This window comes from Falco cherrug, chromosome Z (genome assembly GCF_023634085.1).
Source record: "Falco cherrug isolate bFalChe1 chromosome Z, bFalChe1.pri, whole genome shotgun sequence".
NCBI classification, from domain to species: domain Eukaryota; kingdom Metazoa; phylum Chordata; class Aves; order Falconiformes; family Falconidae; genus Falco; species Falco cherrug.
Window position 1 is genome coordinate 23,588,876 of NC_073720.1, and position 26,765 is coordinate 23,615,640.

General features: G+C 35.9%; 1 protein-coding gene across 1 annotated transcript in view; it reads right to left on the reverse strand.

The window, feature by feature from the left end:
- The window catches only part of ADAMTS6 (ADAM metallopeptidase with thrombospondin type 1 motif 6), a 158,764-nt gene that overhangs the window by 110,467 nt on the left and 21,532 nt on the right, over nucleotides 1-26,765 (reverse strand). The gene's annotated exons all lie outside the window — the stretch shown is intronic.

Below are 26,765 nucleotides of genomic sequence, written 5' to 3' on the forward strand. Positions count from 1 at the left end.
TCATTCCTTGTAAAGAAAGTCGCATATTTTTTTGATCATCCTTGCTTCTCTTTTCCAATTCTCCTAAAACCTTTTTAGGCAAGGCCAAAATGACACAAACAATTCAAGACATAAGCATATCATGCCTAGTTTACTCAATGGCATAATAAGATTGTTTATTCTTTTACCAATAATTATTAATATTTAATTAACTGGAATAACAATATATTTTACATGCAGCCCAAATCTTTTTAGTAAAATCATAATATTATCAAGTAATAAAATCAAAACAGTAAAGAGCAGCAGTGATTTTTTGCAATACCTCTCGTTGATCTTTTTACCAAATTTCTGAGAAAAGCACTGGAACTCTTAAGCAGGTACTGTTACAACTTATTTTTCCTGAACACTATGAGAAAAATATGCCCTGTGCTTGGGCCCAGTTAAACAATCACAAGGTATGTGGGTAATTACAGACTTGTATTTACACAGAGAGCTAAATTTCAGTACCTTAATGTGGCAATTGAAAGCTTCTTCAGTCAATGGAATGAGACACATTTGATGACTTCTTTTTCAATTAAAATTAAAGACAATCACTCCATTCACACGATTTTTAACTCTGACCAGTATCAAAAAGAATTTTAGATTATTTTGAGTTTGCATTAAAACTATTTTACAAGGTTAGTGTTTGTTTCTATAAGCCATGTTACAATAAACTACAATTACAATAAAGGATTTCTCATCTTCAAGAATGACAGCAACTAATTTGGTTGCCAGTGCTTAAACAACAATACAAAGCCAATCAAGTGCTGGCCATCTGTGTTAGTTCTCCAGATAACACACATTAATTCCATCGAACAGGCTGCTGCGGTGTTCTACAGGCTAACAAATTTTGAAACTAACAAATAGTGTAGATTGCCTGTGAACTGACAGGAAGATAAATGGACAGACTGACAGAACGAAATAGCAGTAGAAGCAATGAGTGTTATAACAAAGGTAAGTTTAAAAGATGTCAACAGAGAATAAGTCTACAAGAGTAATAGGAAAGAGAGCTTGTCCAAGTTTGTGAAAGTGCACCTACCCAAAGCTCCTGTCATGTTAAGACCAAAAGGAATTTAATTCCGTTTTCTTATTTTTTATAATGTGTTGGCAAATGGGATACCTGCACCTCAGACTGATCTCTGAAGTCTGTGGAACCTGTGCATTCAATCCAGAATCGAACATAAATCTTTGCTTCATCTCCTCTTCCATACAATGCACAGCAGGAAGAAATATTTGTTCTATTCAAGACAAAAAAGTTTGTGTGTGGCATACATTACCATTTTCTGTCTAGCTTACCTTTTACAAATTATTTTAATGACAATAGCAACTAAGTGTTGTGAATGGCTGAATACCATGAGAACAGTAACTTACTTTACAACAGTGGCTCTTCACAAACCTCATTACTCTTACTGTATACAAGTTCGGATTAGTCAACAGTGTCTATCCAGACTGCATGCACACATACTTAATTTCCCATATCTGTAAGAATGTAAAGAATGTAAGAGTGGAGCAGGTGCAGTTTATATTAGTACTTCTGCCAATAAGGAATCACAGAAGACTCAGTACTAGCTGAGGGAAAAAAACAGGCTGCAGCAACAGCAATTCATCTTGCAAAGGGATGCACCTGTCAGATTCCTTTCCCAGCATATGAATTCTTCAAACTAAGTTATTAATTCCACATAAAAAGTACCTGATTGTTAAAAGGCATTCCTCACTGATTCCTTAGTTTTAAACTTCCATACATTATTCATGTCATTATTTTGTAAAGTAGTCTTTCAAACCTAACGTATTTTGAAGCGGAAAAATAAATTCCTCTTCAGTACTTTTACTAAGTTCACTAAGCATTTAGTCACTTGAAAAAAAAAACCAAACACCAAACAAAAACCACAAACCACCACCCACCAAAAACACAAACCCACCACTTGCAGTTGTATTTCCACAACTAGATTGGCTTCCTCTAAAAATGTTATGAAAGAATAATTCCATTATTTTTTAATTGAGAGATTACTCCTTTGTATTAAAAATTATTTGAACTTATGCTTTTTTATTTTTACCACATACTGAATATTAGCATGAGACTATTAAAATAATTATTCCCCCAAGTCTTATAAAATCTTAAATGCTGAGCAGAAATTTTGACTGGTTATAAGAAGAACTTTTTCCCAGTGAGGGCTGTCAAGCAGTAAAGTGGGTTGCATGAACAGCTTTTGCAAGACTTGATTGGATAAAGCCTTGTGCAAACTGGTTTGATCTCACAGCTCACTCTGCTTAGAGGAGGACATTGAACTGAAAATCTCCAGAAGTCCCTTTCAACCTGAATCCCACAGATTCTAAGTAGGTGTTACCTGAAAATCTTCAAAATGTTTCATTAATAATCATGGAATAATAAAAATGACATTTTAATATGACTCTTCAGAATATTCTTTGAAAAGTAAAGTAAATTTCATACTCAGAATGTAAGCTTCGTTACAGCCATAGCTATTGTAGTCTTAATATTTTATCAATATAGAAAATGGGGGAGAAATTTCCCTCCCCATCCCACTCTGAGTCAGAACAGTTCTACATCTTGGTAACAATTACATAGGAAACCTCCTGAATCACGTTCCCCAATTAGCTGTTAAGCTTTAAGCACTTGACATTGTCTTGTAAAACATGCTCTTTTCTGCAATGCCAACACAACTGCCTAAAACACTAACTGTAAGAAATCCAAGAAGTTCAAGATGAAAGAAAAATAAGTATGCCTTATTTTTTCCGGCTCGGTAAGTTTTCCAATTAACATAGTTAAACCATTACAAATAAATGCAAGTAAGTGCTGTGAGATATGCAAACAAGAAAAGTTAACATCCAATAAAACATTTCTCTCCATTGTGGCTGGAAAATAGGGAGAATTTAATTTTTTTAAAAATCACAGAATTATCTTATTACTTTTATCTGTGTGTAGTTAGTGAACCAAAACACTTCCACCCAAATTATACAGATATATGTTTCAATATAGAAGTTTAATAAAGTAAGGATGCTTGAAGAGAGGTTGGATAACATGCAAAAAATACCAGTATTTGGGTTTTTTCTCAACATAAAACTGTAATTTCTGTTGTACAAAACAGTCTCTTTATTAATTTGTTCCGTTTTAGTTACTTTAGTGTTTCCATTAACGTTAAATGCGGTTTTATTCAGTAAATAAAATTCATTTACAAATGCAAATACTTTAATCAAATTCTCACTTGTGCTTGGAAGAACTTGTAAAAACCTGAAGCAAAAAATCTGAAGTAAAAAAATATTTTTATAAGTTCAAAATGTAAAAATATTAAGATGAATAAATGTATTTAAGGTCTAGAGCTACTTAAAAGAACGTGCAAAAGCAGTTTCCTTCCAGTAATGCACAAAGACAGGGAAAATTCAACAGTGCAAAGACTACAAAGAAGACCCACACATTTCAGTGAAGTTACTACCCCTAGCACTGCACCATACTATTTAGATCCCCTTTTTTAAAAGGGTCACGTACAGGAACAAATTTTTTTGGATCACCAAACTATCTGTTTAATTGACTCAAGACATAACCAAAAATAGAATTGCAAAACATTACAATTCTCCTGACCAATGGCATCTCTTACTATTGCTATTGTTTGCTGCTCATTTTTTTAACCACTAAATAATTCACAATCTTAGCCAAAATATGACTAAAACGCAATAGCTTCAAAACCAATCTTAGCGAAAGACCCATAAACACTTTCATGGCTTAATAGATTGCATTTCTCGTCTCTGAAAAAATTCTTTGGTTTTGCTAGTGTCTGGAGTACATTTTCTTGTTCTTTAGTGTTTCAAAACATACCATTCAGAATTGCATAACGTATTTCACTCTACTTTGGCAGGTGGCTAAAGGAGCTCATACGGTAGACATTTCTTCTGAAATAATCTGGACAATGAATATTGTCAGCATTACTGGAGCTTGCAATTATTAAGCAGGTCTGACCTTAATCTAAAATTACAATATAAGCAAACACCTTTCATTACAGCTAAATTAGTGTGCGAGCTAAGGAACTGCCTGTACCTCTTCCTCCCTATTTATCCAATCACTTAGCACTCCCTTTTTCAAGCTGCTGAAAGTAATAAATGAGACACTTGTTATAGGTCTAGCTGAAGCACTGTGAAGGCCACCCAAATGGAACCTCAATGCTATTCAAGAAAACATCTTAAAATGTCTGGAAAAGAATCACTCTTATCTGGAAGTTGAATGTGATCAGCTCTACAGAATAACACCTGATGCCCTAACAAAATATTACAAATATCTACAAAAGAGATTTGACTGCACTGGATATTCATGAAGTATCATCCCTTCAGCAACTCAGTACAAAGCTAATTTTGAAACAAAGCAGCCATATGGGAAATAAGTAATGAATTTTGACAGTCTCTATCCTTCTAGTTCAGACATTAAAGCATCTTTTCCTTCAAGATCTTAACTGTTTAACTCTGAGCTTACTGACAATGAAAGAGTAGCTGACTCAGTATATGACAAAACAGGACTAAGCTAACTTGTAGTATCTTGCTGGTAATTTGTAGTAAGTTGCTCATATATCTAAACCATTACACAGCCTCTTACATTTACCTGGAATCAGTGTTACTCTATGTAGGTCTATGAGTATCCCCACAAAAAATCACATAAGTCAACATGCTCTTAAAACACCAAAACATATCAACTGTAAGTCACTTAAGAACTACATCTCAACTTTGGAAAGAACTTGAACAATAAAACACATGAAAAAAATACTTCAATTACCTGATCTAACTATTATTCCTTAGCCACAGACTAAGGCCATGATTTCACAGTCCAGTTACTCTTACACAGAATCTAAAGCCATTACTGAAAGAGTTCTCCGCAATTTTTGAGTAAGTAACAAGGTTATATGAATTCCAGACTACTAAGGTTACATCTCACTGCAAAACAGAAAAATGTTACTGCCAATGTTTTGGAATTTTTTGAACAATAACAGATTAGAAGTTATCAAAATATTTTGCAAATCACTTTTTTTTATTTTTTGGCAGCATTAAAACACGGGGGGGGGGGGGGGGGATCAAAAAACTACTTGTTTTGAAACAATACAGTATTTCAGGGGTTTTAGTTTCTACTTTTTATTCTTAATTAAAGCTGCTATTCATTAGAACTAAATTGTAACTTGCTTTTATAGAGGGGTGGGGAAAAAGTCTCCCCATTTATCAACAGACCAGGTTCAGTACCTGTAATGCCACAGCAAGTGTTTCCATAACACCCCTCCAAAACTGATACAAGACTCAGGTATCAAAGTTCATTAATATTGGTGCAGTCTGATTGCTAAAAACAATGCCAGCGACTCTTTAACTTTTGTAATATGGATGTGTATTTTCTTCTGCCTGGAGAAACACTAATGATAAAGTTAGTGTTACCCACAGAGAATTGTCCTGAACCATAACTATGTTCTGAGAGATATTACAAAAGCTTTCAATTCCAAATCATGGGAAAAAGTCACAATGATTGCTCATTAACTGAATATACTGGTAAGTGCACATGTGTAGATGCACCCTTTTTCTGCAGTATCCAGAGCACAGTGTATCTTTTTAGCAAGCTGTATACCAAAGACTCAGACTGCAGAGTAGCAGTAAACTGTCAAGACTCTGAAAACTCACATAGGTACCCATTCAAAATTATTATGGTCTTAAACTGTGGGGGAATCTTCAGGATAATCTGTTGGACCAGTAAGGCTTGGGCAAAAGAGCAAGTAATTAACTATTATTTATTTCAAGTCATGGGAAGACTCCTTCAGTTGTTTAGGAGAGAGGAAGCAATTTTCTTGGGGGGAAGGGGGGTTGGGGTAGGGGCAGAATCTAGAAATACAAAAAATCTAGAAATAGAATCTAAAAATCTACAGAAATTTTAAAATTTAATTTAGAATTTATTTTTTATTTAAATAAAAAAAATCTCTGTGGGTAACACTAACTTTATCATTAGTGTTTCTCCAGGCAGAAGAAAATACACATCCATATTACAAAAGTTAAAGAGTCGCTGGCATTGTTTTTAGCAATCAGACTGCACCAATATTAATGAACTTTAATACCCGAGTCTTGTATCAGTTTTGGAGGGGTGTTATGGAAACACTTGCTGTGGCATTACAGGTACTGAACCTGGTCTGTTGATAAATGGGGAGACTTTTTTTCTCCCCCTCTATAAAAGCAAGTTATGATTAGTTCTAATGAATAACAGATTTAATTAAGAATACTTTAAAAAGTAGACACAAAAAACCCTGAAATACCATATTGTTTCAAAACAAGTAGGTTTCTGTGTTTTTTCCCCCATGTTTTCAATTCTGCCAAAAAAAAAAAAAAAAATTAAATTAAAAAAAAGAAGTCTTCCACCATCCAATCTGGAGAACAACAGAAGTTGTGACTGGTAGCGTATTAAAAGAGCATTAAGACAGCAAGGAACACAAAACAATGATTCTGCTTTGTATGGAATCTCAGAAAGAAATTTGATTCTGGGAGGATCTACTCCTCAGTGCTCACCACCACATCACAGACCATGGATCACCAGCCCCAAGGGCACTGGTAACCGATGTTTTTTACTAAACCAGCTATGGGTTTCTGGTTGAGAACGTATCATAGTTATCATGACCAAAGTGCCACAAAACATCAGAGGAACACACCTCAGTTGTTAATTGCATTCTGTTTGGAAAGCTGAAGAGGATTTATCTTTTCATTTTACTCGATTCCAAGGCAAAGGCAAAACCCAATTTTACTCTTAGTAAGTAAAATGCAGGAGGAATAGCAGAAGATCCAAGTTCAGCATAAGCTGGCATTCTTTTCTGCCTTGAGGAAGCTCTCATTGAATACTATAAAAGGCTTAAGATGAAACGTTCTGTTTTCTGAAAAAAAACCCAACAATGCCACTTCAAATCCGTATTAGAAAACAAAACTAGCTGCATTACAAGATGGGCAGATTCCAAAACCTCTTTTTTATATCCATCTGTAATAAGCCAAATTCTCTTTACTCTAGAAACTAGAGAAAAGGTATGAAAATGGTGCGGATATTGTTTTTCAATGACCAGGCTGCAAAACACCAGAAAAAACAGGATCACACTCATCTGCTATATAAAAGGCTAAACGGAAAAGCACAAGTACAAATCTGTGAATCATATAAGAATTCAGTCTCTGGAACTAGTAGTAAGAATAATGAAAGAGATAGTGAAGCCCAATTTCCCTCGTTGCCATGTGTTCAGGGGACACAGGCATCCACAGCATGGCATGGGCAAAGGTACTGACAATCAGAATTCTAAGATTGTAACTTTATATAACCCAAGCATATTGGCAGTAAAATTGAATTTTCAAATTAATTTCAGTAACACACATGTGAAAAGCATGTATTTAAAGACTGTATTTTACAGTTAAAGCGATTTTCTATAGTGATTTGCATTTATGTCTGCAGCAGCAGAATCAGACCTTTAAGCATACAAAAACCCATGTCAAGACATCTTGTTTTGATACTATGAGCACTGAATATCATCAGCACAACTCCATGCCTCAGTCTCACATAAAATTCACTGAAATGTAACTGATTGGTAAGTTTTACACAGGGAATTTTCATCTTACTGTGAAAACTATTCTACTGAAGTCGTAAGACTTGTTATGGGACTAAAGATTTGACTGTCAGACCCTGTTAGGTGCAAGTTGGGGAGTGGAAGAATATATGTATGGGGGATATTACAACAATTTTAACAGTAACAGACATAACAGTTCAGAGAAAAAGTGTTATCCAGCAGCATTAATAACCAAGATTGAGACAAGCAAGAACGTAATAATTAAACAGAAATTTTGTCAGAATATGACAACTGATATTCTTGTTCTAATGAGCAGAAGAAGCAGTCAGAATCAATTCTATACTGTATTCTAAAAAAGGGAACCTTAAATACAGATAACCTAGGCATCTTGGTGACTCAGAGGGAAGAGTGCCATCTACTGAGTCAATAACTTAATTATAATAAAACCAACAAATTACATACTTGTCATGGAACAGAAAAGAAAGTTTCAAGTGATATTTAAAGAGTTTTCTATCTTCTATTGAAAATCTAAAGTTTTTTTATTTTGAAACATTACTACAGTTTATATGATAATGATGCCATGTTTCTATACAAGTGAGCTAGTGTCTTAGCTAAATTAATAATTTAGCCTAAATATTTCTGAAAGGCTTCTGATGCCTTTATTTCTAAGCAATTTAAAAGCTTTCGTTTCCAAAGGGAAGATGTCACTTTCTGACTATTCTGCCTCTTAAAAATCCCTCAGATTTGGACACAGAAACATGAAGATGTTCACATTACACATCAAATTACTGGAAAAGTAGAAAAAAAATGGAAAAGTAGATCTTTATTCCTTTTTTTTTTTTTTTCTGTCTTTTTAAAATATTGTGGCATACGGGTCTCTATGTTGGAGGACAAAATATTAAAACAGGACAACATGAATAACCAGTTACAGAAGATACTGTTAATTTATTTGACCTTTGGGTTAACAAAGTTGTTGATAATCAACCTGCAACATATTAACGCATACCTTTGCAGAAAATTTAACTACTTCTAGAAGTATGTAGGGTGGTCACAGAAAAACTTTGTGCAACCCTTAAATGTGGTTCTATATCTCACTCTTTGCCAAATATAATGTTATTTATCTACAGATTCCAAATTCTTTTACTGAAATTGTGGGATGCAAGTGATTATTTCTGGATGTTTCTGCTGTGCCCTTTACACAAGGAGTGAACTGATACTATGGCTCCTATTCTAAAACATTTAAGAGTATATACAGAAAATGTGATTTTTGTCACTAAGTGCTCCAAGCTGCAACACCACACAAAAATCAAGCCTTTATTTCCACAAGTACTCAGCAGTGAACAAGCCATACGGGGTGGGGGGTGGGAGGGACGGTGGTGGAAAATACACAGTGGGGTAGAAAGTCATAATTTAGATTCTGCAAGCTTCTAGAAATTAAATATAAATCTTTCATATTAACAGTCCTTTCTTGTAGACAGTTTGCCTTCCACGAAAAACTTACATCACAGTAACTGGAGGATCTGAGAAGTCAGCTGGATATGGAGCTTCTGAAATGCCCCAACTGCTTTGCAAAATCTGCTTAATTTTACAGTTCTAACTACTGTATGTTTAACAGATTCACAATCTTACTTTCTTATTTGTGAACAGTGTTTCTGAAAATAAGGAACTCTTAAAATAAAAAACCCTTCCACACAGGCAATTTAAAAAGCTTCAAAAGTGCTTAGCCCCAAGCAGCTTCTAGCAAATCCAATGGAGGTAGAAATGTTAACAAATTTTATGGCACATTATGGTACAGAGATCCTTTATTTTTAAAAGCTTGGCTAGGAAATTTTCACATAATTCCTACAAATATAGCATAATAAACCAATAGTAAAGCCCTTACCAGAACCCCTGCAGAACTTAAAAGCTGTGTGAAGACTATTACAGTACTTGCATAATGTTCCCCTTCCAGTCCTTCAGCTCTCTCATCACATTGTTTTCAACCAAACAGCTCAGCCTCATATGTGTTTTACTACCTTAGTGGGAAAACACATGCAAATACATACTATTGCAGTTTACTCAAGTATAATCAAAAGCAGTTTTGTGATGACCATTTAAAAAAAAAAGGGAGGTAAAATAAACCCCAAATTTGTTTCCAAAGTTTTTATCCGTGGAAAGCAAAACTTCAGAAACATCTGACCTTATTTCTAAAGTTTCCTCCAAAAAGCTGTATTTGAAAATATGAATCAATCATGAACTGGCAGTCTTGTATTTGACTTCATCTTCACCACATGTGATAGGAAATTACATGGTAACTATCTGGGAGAAATAGATACACGGAGTGGAGACCATCAAGATTTTGTTTTGAGAGCAACTATAAAATTATGTCTCGTTTAGTGTTTAGGGAGTTCATACTGTTGAAAAACCAGATTCTCTCAAGCTCAGTTTCAGCATATAAAACTGACATAATTCTTAAGAACAATACAAGCTGTGACAGCTTTAAGGGCAAAATGGCAATCAAAAAAAAATAAAGATGTTTTGGTGGGTTGCATAAATGAAGTTACCTACCAACAGATTAAGTACTTCAAAATACATTGTCTAAATATGCATTTTCATAAAAATCATACAACCAACATGATAATGGACTTCTTTTTTGCCATAGTATTGACAGCCAACCATCCCCTCTCTTCCTGCTCTGTGCTAACATGTATAATTTCCCTACCTCCAGCTCCACACTCACATTCATCCCACACCATTTTCTCTCATCTTCAAATGACAGGCTGTGTAGAGATTGAAGAAGAGAAATGAGGATGGGAAAGTCTGGTGCATCAAAATAAGTTCTGATGCACAGTAGATACCAGTAGCAATTTTGCTTCTTTCTTGTAGTGCTGTCAATACACACCATCTCTGTCACAGAGGACTTCAGTGTTGCTGTAGACTGTTCCTGGGATCCAAGGCAACAGCAACTGCATATTTCTACCCAGGGCTGCACCCCTGCATCCATCCCAGTCAATCCCAAGCAATCATCCACAGACATGGAAATGTATTTCAACAAAGCTACCACAGTAAGCATGGTAGAATGGGTTCTGAAGATTAAGGCAAAGCTTTCATTAGCAGGCCATTATCCATTTGGTAATTTTTACTGGTCTACTGCTACTTCAGGCCTTTCAGCTATAAAGGCAAGTAGCAGTGAAGAAGTTTATTTGTTTTGTAATAAGAAGTTTAGTCATGTGCAAGTGAAACTCTTTACACCAATTAAGTGCAAGAGGTTATAACAAAATAGCAGGCTAGGAGGAAGGTTTCACCTACTGCAAGAAGAAAATGATCTGTCTCAACTCAGGGCAACTGAGGAGAAAGAAGACAGCCTGCTGTTTTATGAATCTGGAGGTCTTGGACATACAGTACAGGTACACTAAAGGCAAAAGTCTAGAATTGCAGTGCTTAAGTTGCCTACGTGTTACGTAAACACGCACAGGCAAGAATAAATAGCTAGGTCTGTCACTTTCAAATTGTATTACTCTAAGCTGATCACAGCAGATCAAGCACTCCTACTTGATAATTAAATTTGGAAAAGGCAGATTCTGTTTGAAAGATTCACAGAAGCACTGTAATTTTTTTTACACTGCATACAGTTCCTTAGGAGGCTTAAAAATATATAATGCAACTCCAAACAACCCAGTTTTCTGGGCAGAGAAATGCAAACTACAAAAGAAAAAAATCTCCATCTTCTAATCTAAAATTCATTTCCTCAGGATCTAAAAGATTTGGATCATTATGAAGTTTTCTATGTTCACAGCATAAAATTCGGTATGAAACTAGAACAGCTCTGGCCCAAAGAAAGAGAACTGCAAGAGACTCAAGTATTTTAGAATACTGTATTAGTATAATACTCAACAGAAAATCAGAAGTAAACGTATCCCAGACATGACTTAGGAAGAAGCTTTCTCTTCTCCACATAGTTTAAGCTTACATGCTTGAAAGAAAAACAACCACGAATACAGGATCTGATCTTGTAGAGCATAGTTTATGTAAGCATTTCAACTGAGGTTTAGATCCCTTTTTCCTCCTGAGTTTGCAGAGCTGCACAACCTTTAGTGTATGAGCTAGTTATGGCCTTGGGTCTTTTATGTCTTTATAATCCCCTTCTCTGCAAGTATTACACTAAGCCGCCACTTCACATATGCAAGTATCTTTGATATTGTCATATGAGACACAAAATTTTGTTTTCATTATACTTTTTCCCTTAATTTGATTCCAGTTTTTAACCAAGCATCTTACGAAGTATTTTACTAACAAAAATCACAACATTTTGATACAATGGAAACACTAATTCCAGAAATTAAGTATTTTATTGTGAGCTAGAAGAAGCTACACAATGACACTTGCTGAAATAGTTCATCTCAAACCTATTATTGAAGTGTCTTGTCTCTGAAAACACACACTGATAATCTGCATATTGCTTGCCATTTACAAGCATCAAATTACAGCTGTGTACAAAATACATGTACTTGCATGAAGAAGGTTCACACAGTGAGGACTGTACATGGTCTCACTGAGTACGAAAACGTTTTCCCTCTGAGCCTCTGAACAGACCTTACAGAAAGTCACACTTTCTAACTATGTCCAGTCAAGGAACACCAGCATTTCCAAAGGTGAAAACAACGGTCTAGCAACTTTAATGAAATACCCTGTTGGGCTGGAAAGAATTTTCAACGAGAGAAATCTTAAACAGTGCAACATGAGTCCCCACTGCCAAATCTTACGTGAGACTACAGAGCAGTACAGGAATTACACTCTCAGCCAAAGAGCCTTGAACCCTTCAGCTCTGTTAACTTGATATATATGCGAAGTGAGAGGTATCTTCAGAATTAATACAGATATTAACTATTACGTATCGTCTTAGATTTAAAAAATACATATTTCTAAAGTATGTATTTATTTTACACTGCCATGGGTCTGATTCCAAATAACTTTTAACAGTAAAGCGTTCTAGTTATACAGATAAAGTGATTTTAGAAATAGGAAACTAAAGCACATCTGTATCACCAGTCCCACAAAACATTGTTCCAGAGCACCTCACAGAAAATACTTCCACACAGCTGCCACAGACACTTGGGGAACAAGTGATTCAAGATTTTATGGAAGAAGAATCTCTTTAATATGCAGCAGGGGAGCAGAGGATGCAACTGAATCTGAAGGGCAACAGACAAGCTTATGGCACATACCATGTGCAACATGTACATTGGTCAGTAACAGCGACCTTTACCAGAAGGCATAGCTCAAAACTAGATCAGTGAAGTAGTAAAAAAAGATTTTACAGGCTTAAAGAAAATACTGTTAACATTCTTATTTTCCTTCCTAGTTTTACAAAGTTATATAACTTGAACTGAAGTCACATCATCAGCATGGCAGGGAAAAAAAAAGTTGGAAGAAATGCCTTTTTAAAATTATACTATGACATTGTAAAACAAGTCCTAAGTACTACAGTTTTAAAGAGTGATACTCTGGTGTTTCAGGCTGAGGAATCTTGGAGGGGTTTGTTTGTTTGCTTGCTTTAAAGTGTGGAAAGAAAAAGAGGGTTTGGGTGTTGTTCCCTAAGGACACGAGTGCCCACAAACACAATGTTCTCACCTTCCTTCCCCTCCCTCCCATACACTAAATCTGGTTGTTATCACCTGTAAGCAAGACTAAGAAAGTACTCTGCCCTCTGTATGGCCTAAATCCTTCAATATGATATACTCATGCAGGGTTGGGGTTTTTTTAATCTATGTAATTGTGCAGAGCCAAGTTAATATTTTAGGCACTTGGCATAAGCATGAGAGTTTAACTTACAGATGAAAATGCAGGACTGCAGCCATAGTAAATACTCTTCCTGGTAACTCACTAAACAGAACCACAAAAAAAGTTAAATGTATAGAGGTCATAGGCAAAGGAAGATAAAATTATATATTACTCTGATGGCAGACAGGTCTTTTGGATGAGGCTGAGGAAGATTAAAATCTTCTTTTACAGACAAAGAAGCCCTACCGTGTAATGTGTCTCATACCTAACAGCTAAATGTTTTTAGATTATGTTTTAGATTTTTCTAATGTTCAGAACAATTCTAATTTCTGCATGACACATAAATAAATTAATTTAATTTATTGAACTAAAACTGCCACATCTAACAGTGACTTTGCTGCAATTAGAATGTGGTATATTTCACGCACTGTGCTACCACCAAAAAAACATTTCATACTGTAGTATAAAGAATATTTAAGGAAATCTTAATCTTCAGGCAGGCAAATACACAGTGAAAAGACATAGCTCACCTCTCTGAAAGAATGCAAGTTCACCGCTACATACTTTCACCATAAAACACTTGGCATGATCAGTGCTTTCCTGAACAAATGGTTTCAACTGAAAGCTTCTATAAGTCATTAAGGAGAGAATACAGTATTTCAGTTGGAAGGGACCAACAACAATCATCTAGTCCAAAATACAGAGGAAATAGAGAAGAATAGAAAAGAAAGAGGAAAAATAGAGAAGGCGGCAAACAGAAGGACTCCTGGTCCAAATGCATGATGAAAAGTAGACAAGAAGAGACAGATGCAAAGGTGACAAAAAAAAAAAAAAAAAAAAAAAAAAGAGTTCTGTGGGTTTTAGCTGATTAAGACGGGTCTTAATCAAGGAGATTACTTACACTGTATACAAAAGTAAGTACAGCACACTTGAGGAGTTATTCTGAAGGTACAACCAGGTACTTAAAACCCAGCCAAAATAATTTTTTAATCATGGTTTTCACCTTGCTTCCATTAATCAGAGAAAACCAAAAACCATTCTAACATAAAATGATACGAAGAAAATTCATCACGCTCAAAACTTAGTGACTGCTGGTACAGTTTTGCAAATCAAATTATCAGCAACAACATACATGGTAATCTGAGTTCACATCACCAAAGGGCTCCCCTCACTGGGTCCAGTATTTTCTGTTGTTGATTACCACATTGCTGGAATTTACCATCCTAACTATATATGGTAATGCGTGTTACAATAAAGGATGTACAACCCTACTCATTTCACAATTTGTTGCACCTACATAACATTTATATATAATATGCAAAACCTAAAAATAAAAGCTTCTTTAACTTAAGTCTTTTTTTATATAAAAGTATTTTCCCATTTGTGATAAATGGTTGAAACTGATCTTGACCTTATTCAAGTCCAGTTCAACAGCACTTATAACTGAAAGCCACTTCCCTCTTGCTATGCAAAACACAAAATGCAAGAGAGGAAAGCGTATGAAATATTCAGTACAAAAGATCTACACTATAGTGTGCCAAAGCAGCAAACATTAGAATAACTATCATTACTGACAAATTAAGATTTTGACTCACCAAACCGTATGAAACTGCCTGAATAAGAGTGCTGCCTGTTAAAGAAGTGATCAGTCATCACTCAATCTAAGACAACGACACATCACTTGGAAAAAGTATCCATGGTGGTAGGACCTGGCCATGCACATACAACATCTTTTGGCTATCTCCATAGTGTTTATGGACTACTTTGACACACTTCTGAAATGCACTACATAGTGGTATGTATATCAAGAGTTTAAACTAGGAGTGTTTAGAATTTTGCATAAGTGCATGTGTGGATGATTAATGACCGGTAATCTAAGAAATATATTTGATTATGCAGCTCTAGAAGAGATTTTTTTACTCACACTGTTGCTAATGTTGTAATTGCTGGCCTTTACTAGCCTAGTCAGCAGAAATACAGCTAGTGAGGGCAAAATCATCGAAAGTACGGAGAGTTTCAAGTCTAGAAATAAGTAAAAAATAAACACATAAAAAGGCAGAAATTGTTACATTTGCTGAATATATTCCCATCAGGAGTATTCCCATGTGCTACAGTTTCACCTGCCGGTAACAGGTCAACGTGGCAGCAACAGAAGGTAGCAGAAAACAAACAATGGTAGGAAGAACTGGAAAATAGCACATGAAAGAGCAGATATACACAAGACTTGCTAGTTATTAAATGTGTTTACAATTTCATATTTAATTCTTTACAGTTGGACAGACCACTGTTCCTTCACATACTGTTGCAGCACAACTCATTTGACCAGAATTTCATTTAGTTCTCAGTGTTATATCACTTGTGTTTCAGCAACTGTATTTTCCACTGTTTACTTCATAAAGACAGTGAAACATGTATCTTTAGAAAAGTAAGAGTCAGTTAAGAAAATGATTGAGAATACAACGGAGGTGGTAAATTAATTCTGAATACGCTACATGTAAAATATGATTTCTTATTTTCTTCATCACATTTCTTATTAACTAAAATGTTTTGAGTTGAAAACAAAATAGTTTTGATTTCATTTGAGTTTGAAGCAAAATTTCATGTGTTGTTTGGCAGATCTGATTTCAGAATCAACTTTAGAACCAATTAACAGAGCACATGTGATCAGGCCAGCATGGAAATTACAAAATTAATTTAACTATGGTATTCTAACCTTGTATTTTTACCTCCATCATCCAGTTCTGGCAGAATTTTAATAGCCTTTTAAGCTATCTTTTATCATACATTATGAAAGTGAAACTGAACAGTTACAACTGCAGACATGAACTACAACATATTTCTTTACTTGGGACAATTCTGTAATATACTCTGCTCCTGCCTATTCATCCCTGCTCTTTGAATGGAAAACTTCCAGACATTTCCTTTCAAGTGTCACTTTGTTGCTGTAAATTCACCAATCAATCAAGCACACAAGCAAAAAGGAAATAAATTTAACCTGTAAGTAATGCTAATCACTTTGGAAAATACTTTTAAGACACTGAATGTACTTCAAAATTAGTTAGGAAGTGACCTATCTCTATGCATAATAGACATTTATAAAAGCAATTTAATACAGAAATGGGTACAACTACAAAGAAAATACCACCCCTAATTTAAGAAAACATTATGACACTCTTGCATCTGACTTCATTAATCCATGTTTTAAAGCTGAAAAGTATTTCAGAAAGTTATTAACTAGCACAGAACAAACAGTGCTCACTTTAGGTTTTACATAACTACTTGCATAGTGAAAATGAACAAGCAATGAACTCAATTAGAAGACTTATCCAGATCCTACCGAAATAATGGACATGCTGTCATTGACCTCAAAGCATAAATAATCATGCCATTCATCAGGATAGACAGGTGTAAGCTAGCAGAAACTGAAGAATACTGAATACTAAAATTGAATGGATATGATGTTGCCACTGAAAGAATTAATTTACAACCTGTGTCCTAATTAACGCACTCTTTTAATGTGTTCTTATACATAAGCAATCTAATAAAATACAGCTATAAAGCTGAGCTAAGTAGTCCAGGCTGATGTTTAAAATGTGAAGAAAACATAAAGATGTAGTATATATAAGTGTGTGGTGAGAGACAAAATTTATGCAACAGATTGCAGACAAAATCCCAAACTGGTGAAAATCCAGGGTAAAAACTGGCCTAATATGTTTTTCTGGATTGTTAAGAATGAGCAGCACAGCTACTCACTTGCATATGTATTATTCTGCCAGTCATTGTAAACTGTGAAAATAACAGCAGCCCCCATATACAATATACTTAAGCAAGAGAGGGGTAGGGGAAGAAAAAAACAGGAAAAAATGCTAGGATTCTACTCAGGCTACTAAGAAAAAACAAAAATGAGATACTTTTAGACAAGTCTATGTTCTTTATAAAGAAGAAGGCAAAATATGACATTTCAAACTGCTAGAAAGCCCTTCTTCAGATATCTGTCCAAGCAGTAACTGAGTGTTCTAACAGATATCCCAAAATATTACCATCAAACATTTCCTGGAAAAACTATCATTTGAATAGTTTTATGACCCTTTGTGCAACTCAGAAGGTAAATGCCTGGAGAAAGAAAAAAAAAGGGAGGGGGGGGGCGCGCATAAAAGCATATAAAATTATTTTTCATTGACTTTTTTTCTTCCATAGAAAGTCCAGTGTGTAAAAGCAGAACTTTTATTTGCAAACTACAGCAGGCATTAATAAACCATTACTATCAACAGCGAATGTAGTTCGAAATTTTATGGATTATATCCCAATGCAATAGTAGTTTTTAACTACCAAAGGTTTCATTGCTTCATTTACAGAAAGACTTTTAACTGGGGGCAGTAAGAAGCTGTACTGCCCATGTTGTGTGCTGGTAGATATTAAGTTTTCCAGTTGAGGAAATCATTAGGTCTGTAACCACTTCTACTCAGTAAGCACATCTTAAGAGAAGTTTGCGGGATTACACTGAAATTATCTGTCTTCAGTTAAGATAGGAGAATGTTATTTGTCTTTTTACTCAGTGTTTGAATCAATTCACACAAAAAAATCAAAAAAAAGGAAACGGATTTCAGACTCATGCTCTACTCAAAGCATGAAGGTCTGCGCTTTACTCTTGACACTGCTCACTCTTCCCAATTTGATCTTAAACGTTTTGAATACAGTTTATCCATCTGGAATGGATTAGGCAAACTCTGGGTATACCTTATACCTTTTCCACCCTTCCACCTTCACAGACTCAAATTTTATAAACTCAATCAGAATACATATCTTCTAACTAACCAACCATAAACTAAGAGTCAACTAATGGCATCAGAAATTACAAATAACAGCCTTTTTATTGATTAGAAAACATTCCACTCACACAGTGTGCTTGTTAATTAGCTGCAAATCACCTGCTGGTTGACATTTGCCATGCAGTAAGCAGTTTCTCAGCGTCACGTTCTAGCCAATTTATTGTTGCATGTGAGTTCTCTCAAATCCCATAGTGTCTATTTGATTCCATTCAGCTATAAAATCTAGGAATAAATTTTAAAGATACAATTTACCCTAACCTCCCCCACACCCCACGCCACCCAAAAAAATCACAGCCAAGGTACCAAGAGCAGAAACCTGAAAAAACGTTTCAGGCCTTATTCTCTTAATGTGCAGGGGGGGAACAAACCAACCCACCCCACAAGTAAACGTATAGCTGTCAGATAAAGGAGAATTACATAATATGACAACTGATTTTATTAATTCCCAACTGTTTCAGATTTTTCTTTATTGCCCGAGTTATCTAGTTTCGCTGTCTACCACAATTATCACAGCCTACAGCCTCTCAGCTCACAGAAAGATACACAGAAAATGGATGACGGAGAACTCTCCACCGAAATATTTGCATATGTTTTTTTCCCCCCACTGAACATGCAGGGGTTTCAATCTTGGAACATGGCTCTAAACCCATATATATCTTGAGCAAATCATCTACACACAGATCCTGTATTGCTGTAATGGTTCACAGTTATTATGTTGCATCTCAACCACAACTTCTCTTTTGTCAGTCACTCAGGATCCTGAAGACCCACAAAATGTTTTTGACCCTAGAGTAAGAGTACTGGAACTGTGGTACCAGCACCGTGTCTAGCAACATACTGATCCTCTCAGTGATCAGTAACTGGTCTCTAAAAAAAGAGTGTAAGGAACATGTCATATACAGAAACCCTGGTATAATATTCCTATTATCCAAAGCATCATGCAAACAACATCAAATACCTTACTTTCCTCAATCTGCTGTAGCAGAGTCCTAGTACATTTCAAGTTTGTTTCAGGTTTTTTTCCAAATACATCATTTTGAATATGCAGATAGATTGTTCAGGTACACCCCTTTAAGCCCCTGAAAACAAAGAGGCAGGGGGAATTTGGTGTTACTATATCGAAAGTGGGCTCCTCACATTTTAAGTATCTGGAGAGACAGGCATTAAGGGCAACATATATATCTCAGCTTTTCAGCCCTCTCTCTCAGAGAAGTAATCTTATCCACATTGTGTCCAGGACACTAAGTCTATGGACAATGTTATGATTTTTGCACAAAAATCAACCAAGTCCTGTCAGGGGATTAAATTCACTGCAAGGAACTCTAGTGGAACAAGCTGAAAGGCTCCATAAAAAACAGGGATGAGAATCGCTTAATGGACTAAAAGTCAACGAAGTAAGAAGCAAATAGATACAACTGACATCAGAATTACTTCTTGAAATCAAAGACCTTCTCATTAACAGAGGGAAACAGCAGAAGGAGGGCTGGTGACAGGGCTTCACGGGAACAGAAAAGCTTTGGACATCCAGATTTATTGGGCTAGGAAATGTCAGCAGTCTAGTCAACGGGCTAGTCCTGACACAGCACCATGCAAATGCCTTGTATATAAAAGAAATCTTTGCAACAAGGTCAGAAGCCCAGAAAAAAGTGGAACATTTCCTCAGAAAAGCAGCATAACAATCTTGGACCTGCAGGAGGAAAGGAATGTGCAGAGTCCTGGCTGGCCCTACCTCGCTACCAAATGCCTTAACTAGTACAGAACTCGATGGGAAAATGTTACTGTTATTATAAAAGAAAAGTATATTGTTAACCTATAAGCAACTGGCATGCAAAAGGACAATGGTGTCCATCAAATGCATTTCCTTTTAGGGCTGCTATTGGGACAATGCAACTACCAAATCATCTCTGACTGCCTAAAGCTCCTTAATGTTACAAAACAAAAGAAAGGCATGACTGTGGGCAGCTCTACACAGGTATGCAAAATGAAACAAGAAAATTTTTGACCCTCTCGAGTATCTCCAGCAATGCCAGAAACATTGCAGTTCTTTAGATCATGAACCACAAGATTTACAGGAGTTCAGGATTGCTGCCATATACCTCCTGCCCCCTTAGAGAAACTGGCAGCACTGGCCTGCACAGGGGACGCAGATCTCACAGACAAATTAAAGACAGTACACCTTGCCCTTGAGAGCACATGAATGACAGAATAACTAACTGAAGCACTGTGAAGTTAATCTTGTACATATACAATAAACATTAACCAGTTCTGTAAAACTTCTCTCCTTCAAAGATTTGAAAAATCCACCAATTGTGTAATAAAGCTAATGCCTCCCACATGGGCTTCAGCAGTGCTGCTAGAGCCATGTTACAGACCAATACCAGAGTTACTGCTAACAACAGCCATACCACACTGCTTAGCAATACGCTTACTGAATTACAAGTACAGTGGTACCTGGCAAAAATACAAGTCTGTATTAAGACAGAGCTCATTCATTCTCTCACAAAAATTAACATACACAAGCCCATTTAAAACTCAGAGAAACAGAAGATTATACCATCTGTGGTATTGAACATTTTTACTGACACCAGTCTAACCTACAAATCAAGATGTATTTGGCTTAATCAGTAAGAACACCTTATGGCCCTGAGTCTTTATTCAAGCAAACGAAGATTCCTCGAACACAGTGTATCAGTTCAGTGGGGCTACAGGATAAATTGTTGCTGAAGCAGTAAACCACTTACAAAACTAACTCCAGCGGACTCATATCCAAGTAAAAGATTGTTGGTTTTCAAGATATTGCAAGTCATTAATTTCAGAAGCTCTATCTAAATCAGTGCATCTCCAACAGCATAAGGGGTGGGAGAGGTGGGGAAGAAGAAAAAAGGATGCTAGTTTACACTCTCAAAACTAAAACTTTACAAAGCTTTTTGCATGGAATCACTGATGTTCCCATAAAAGCACTGCAGCTGCATCAAAGAGATCTTAATGCTTTTGTCAAGTATAGTGGATATAGTTTTCTTTTAAAAAATCATAAAACTCTTGGTATGCTACCAACAGAAGATGAGATTCAATGCAATGATTTTTGAGAAGTAATACCTCTTTAAATAAGTACGATTTCAAATGTTTCTCTGTTTAAAACATTTGTATCTTAAAGACCAAGTTCTGCCCCTTTAGAGAAACACACATGGGCATCTCAACTTCCCTCTGAAACTTTCCTCTCTGTGGGCTGCTTGGTATGCCTTCTGCTGGATCTACTGACACACCAGGAGACAAACTAATAGTTCTGGATCTTCCCTCCCAACAGGAAGAGACTCCATTGCTGCAGGGTTTAGAGTCAGTCACACATGTCATTTGGAAAAACAACTATTTAGGACAAACCAAAAGAACCATCTTGAGCTACGCAGAGCTCTAGGGAGCATTTAGGGTGTAAACTAAAAAAAAAAGATTTGTAAAAGGCTTGGTTGGTTTGTTGTTGTTTTTTATTTATTTTGTCACCTTCTCCACCTCTACTACAAAGTGTAACCAAGCATTGTGGGTTGACCTTGGCTGGATGCCAGGTGCCCACCAAGCTGCTCTATCACTCCCCTCCTCAGAAGAATGGAGGGCGGAGAAAATAAGATGGAAAAAACCCTTGTGGGTCAAGATAAAGGCAGTTTAATGAAGCAATGGCAGAAGTTGTGTGAACACAAGTGAAGGAAAACAGATGATGTTATTCTCTACTTCCCACCAGCAGACGATGCTCAGCCACCTCCCAGGAAGCAGGGCTTCAGTACCTGCAGCGGTTGCTTCAAACGTCATAAATAATGAATGGCCCTCCCTCCTCCTCCTTTCTCTTAGCTCTCATATCTGAGCAGATGTTATATGGAATATCCCCCTGGTCACTTTGGGTCAGCTGTCCTGGCTTTGTCCCCTCCCAAAATCTTGCCCACCCAGAGTCTACTGGTGAGAGGGGGGAAGGCTAGAAAGACAGCCTTGGTGCTGGGTGAGCCCTGCTCAGCAGCAGCCAGAACCCTGGTGTGTTATCACCACCTTTCCAGCTACCAAACCAAGCACAGCACTGTGAGGGCTGCTGTGGGTCTCTGCCAGACCCAGTACAACTAGAATGCAACCCTCTGGCCCTTACCATTCTGTGCAGGTGCACAGGAAAAGGAACAGGTTTGTAATGTATAACCTTGCAAGTTAACCAAGGTATTGCTGAGGAATTCTGTAATTCTTCCTTTATGGTCTATAACATCAAGAGAAGGAAGCAACTGATTGAAATTGAAGGGAAGCTAGGTTAAAGGATTCTTCAAAAATCACTAACGATATCATACTGTACATTGTGACCTCTGAAGTTTTGTGGGTTTAAGGTAAACTATGGAGACTATTTCTTAGCAAGTTTCTGAAGAAACAAAAAGAAACACGCTATCAATGAAGGTTAAAAAAATAGTAATCAGCAAATAAACAAGAACTAACTTCAAAAAGGCAAAGAGATACTTCTGCACTGGGGGTGAGATGCGCAAGGGGGAATATAGAGACTCTCAAAACTTAGAGTCTTAAAATGACAAATCTGAGAACAGACATTGTGCTAAAAAGTAGAGATGATCACATCTGTGATGCAGGAATACAGGAACAAAATGCAAAGACTACTTTTTGTATACCAAAGACTTAAGATTTAGAGAATCATACAAGTTTTTCTCCTTCTTTTATTGATCTGTAATACAAAAGAAAATTTTAAGGATTCACTAGATTTATCTAAAGTCAAAGTCACTTCATGGAAAAAAGACTGTCTTAACAGCATTACACTATTAATCAACTTCATAATTAAAACCTGTCTGCTCAGTATTTTACTTTCACTTGCTCTCAAGAACCTAATTTGGACAGATGACAAAATATTCAAGTCTGAGACTTAAATATAGTCTCCAACACAAAAAAACCTAGGTGAAATTTCAATGAGTGAACACTATACAAAAAAACCCAGGCCTCACTCTTTTAAAACATTAATTCAGTCACAGTCTTATCACAAAATAACATTAAGCATTTAATTTAAGACCCAGGAAATACAAAAAAATGTTCTGTAAGTGAATGAAAGAAGGCAAAAGCACAGTAACACACACAAAAGTATTACCAATGTTCTGGGTAATTCCTATTCTTGTTATACAAAGTCACCCTATATCCCAAGACTCTGCAATAAGCCCTCTGTATAAGGCCTATTACCTACCCTTGGGTTCTCATTCTAGAAGGTATCTAATTATCATCCATTTCAGGGATGCTCAAAAGCTCTCCACTGAAACTGAAGGAAGATGCTTCTGCTGACAATAGTATCAGGAAACACTCCTGCTAATGATCATTTTTATGCCTACAGCATAAAGTCTGGCAGCATTAACGCAGCTAAGCCAGTCCCAATACTCACTATAGTGAGTTGAGAATGGACATTATTTTTGTTACCATACTTGTGCAAGTAATACCATCTTTCCATCACCAGAGCTTTGCTCTCCAAATTGGCAATTAGGCGTTTACTTGGACCAGTCTCTTACTTGCCTTATTTTTTATGATCAGCTAAGAAGTTGTCTGCAGCCCCCGACTAGCTTTGCAAAACAACCGCTCTGCAGACCACTGGGTGCCTGCTGGACACCGACAGGGAAATCTACACACCAGGTACACTGAACACAGCTGGGCTCCTGTTCAAAGACCAGTGGCTTAGCAGGCATGGTAACATCTCCATGGGACTTTCTAGATTAGCTTGGCATACCTTCATCCCAGTGAGGCTACCTATTTTTAGCATACAGTTAGTTTAGGGTACAAAAGTCTGTCTGTGTTGGTCAAGCAGACACCCCTGGGGAACCAGTACCCTTAATACTGTTTTTTAACCCAGATCAGAGCAAGCCATCTTTGGAAGTACCACGGAGGAAAGCCAACAGTTGCCAAGAAAAGCTGACATGCTGTGTTCAGTTGCATGGATGAAGATAACGATTTCTTTTCTTAACAATTTTGTCCTGCTTTTCAGATAAAGATTGTTACAGTTACAAACACAAAACTATTCATAACGTTGTACTGAAACTTTCCTACTTTCAATAAAATAGTAATACACACAATGACTAAACATGGTTCCAGTGTCAAATTCAATTAAAATGTAATTATCCCATACAAAACAGAGCAGCATCAGTGGGACAGATTCAGGAAACTGCTTTTAAAACAGTATTACAGTGGCTAAAAAATAATTCAGTATTTGGTAGTATTGGTTCAAATTCCTATGAAGAGGTTACTAAAGAATTCTTCAACACGTTAAGACTTTCAAGCACTGTAGCTATACCCTTGTCTTTCACATGTAATGCATTAACTCCGGTTTATCAGGTGATGCATCCAAAACAGAATGAAAACAAGCATGTTACCATTTCATAATTAATTTAGAATTATTTAAAGTTAATGGATTTACATGTTTATATTAATATATATTAATATAAATTTATCTTTACTCATTCCAACCTAAAAATAGAAAAATCCATTCTTCACATAGGCTGATACATTTTATTAGTAAAAGCCAGTTTCAGTAATAGCCTGATTGATCCATTTAAATTCATCAGTGTAGCCTTTGAGGTTATTTTTAGAAATTGTAATTATTATAGTAAGTAAATGAATACAAGCATTTTATTGTGAAAGCATACATAACTCAACTTAGAAGTTCAGCAGTGCTTTATTAATGCACGTATTACTAGTCTACAGCTACCACACTAAGGCACTTTGTGGATTTAAAATACAGGTATATACTAAGTGCGAACTCCTTAGAAGTAAACGAGGATGTTATTTTTATAACTCGTATGTCCTTTTTAAAAGGTAGCATACACAAGTCCTAAAGAAACTATGCAGTGTACTTATATAATTACTAAGCCCTCCCATAATGAAGAATAAAATAAGTCCTTAATATTTACTACTTTTTGCTGAAAAAAACTTTATTTTCAATGGGTATTATCCATGTCCTCTGAAAATTTACTCCTTTTGCAGTTAAAGGTCTGGAAGTTAGCACTGTCTTAAGCCTTCATCTGGAAGGCACAACTGTTGCTGGGATCATCCTACCAGAACAGGGAAGCCAGTACAGAATATACAGTAATAAAATGTATTAAAGCTCAATAGTGAAAGAAAATAAACAATTGTGCTTTGCCGTGCCAGAATTACACTAACAAAATGTCATGTTATTCAGCCGTAACAGTAAAAATACAGTGTTGCCAACACAGTTTATGCATATATATTGGGGGGCTTCAGCTGGCATAACCACACCACCTACAGATTACACTTTTTCACTCACTGCCTAAATTATGCTAGCAAAAGCTTGATGTGTAGCACAGCTGTAAAGAAGTATTTCACATGAGAAACTCCAGTGAAGGAATTACTTATATGCCTAAAACCAAGCATAATTGTGAATACATCAGATCTTAGAATGTAACTGTATTTCTTTTTTTTTTTTTAATTTCATTCCATTTATTTTTATTAGAGACTATAATATTAATTTGTTAAACTTCTTGGTCTGCAACAACTCTCTAAATCACTCTGGCATTTAATCATTCTAATGGTTACTATGTAGGATTAATAACCACATGTAACAATTACATTTGAAATATGAATGCAAAAATACATGCAAGTGTATTCTGGAAAGTGTTTCCTCTCAAAAAACAAAAGCTCCTTATACAAAAAAAAACCAAAACAAACAAACAAACAAACAAAAAAAAAACAACAAAAAAAAAAACCCAAAAAAAAAACAAAAAACCCCATCCATCCTGAAAAAAAACAGCCACTTTTCCACCTTTTACACAAAATTTCAGAAAAGATCCATTATTTTAACCACCATTTAAAAATTTTTTGCCGTGAACACAAATCCACAAATAGGTCACATACAAAACAGTATAGAATTTGTCCTGAAAAGCAGAAACTATAATAAAAAGATCCTAATCCAAAATAGTGCTGCTGCACCTGATGCTATTTAAACAAAATAAAAAAGAATAGCGTCCTTCAACAACAGGGAAACTGATCTCCTAATAAAGTACAGTTACCAACCCATAAATGAAAAGGGCAAACAGGAATACATTTATCAAGATTGCAACACTACACTGCAAGCTTTGTCGAACTTATCACAGTAACTGGAATGGAAGCAAAATGGGCACATACACAGGCTTTGAATTACTTATTAGAACTGTCAATTCTCATCTTAATTAAGTGTAATAAATCAGAACAGCTACAAAGCAGATTCTCACATTGCCTGAATCTGAAAGAACCTGTTTTTCAAAGAAATACTATTACAGTAGTTGAGGCTCTGGCTTGAAATTCTTATTAAAAACATTATATATGGTTAGCCAAACATTTTCCATACTGTTTTGTTCTCCATAATCTTATGAATTCTCTTAAATTACAAAAGTATAAAATGTTCAACAGGATCAATCTGTTCTACAGGAATACTTTGCATTGGTAACTATGAAGTGAAAACAACAGCAGAAGCAAGTAATTTGCAGACCTTTCTTTCCCAAATTCTTAATCTATAGTTTGATAGTCCAATATATTTAAGACAAGCCATCTATTAATTTTCCTCCTTTTAAGATTACCTACAAATTATATTACTTTACAACTA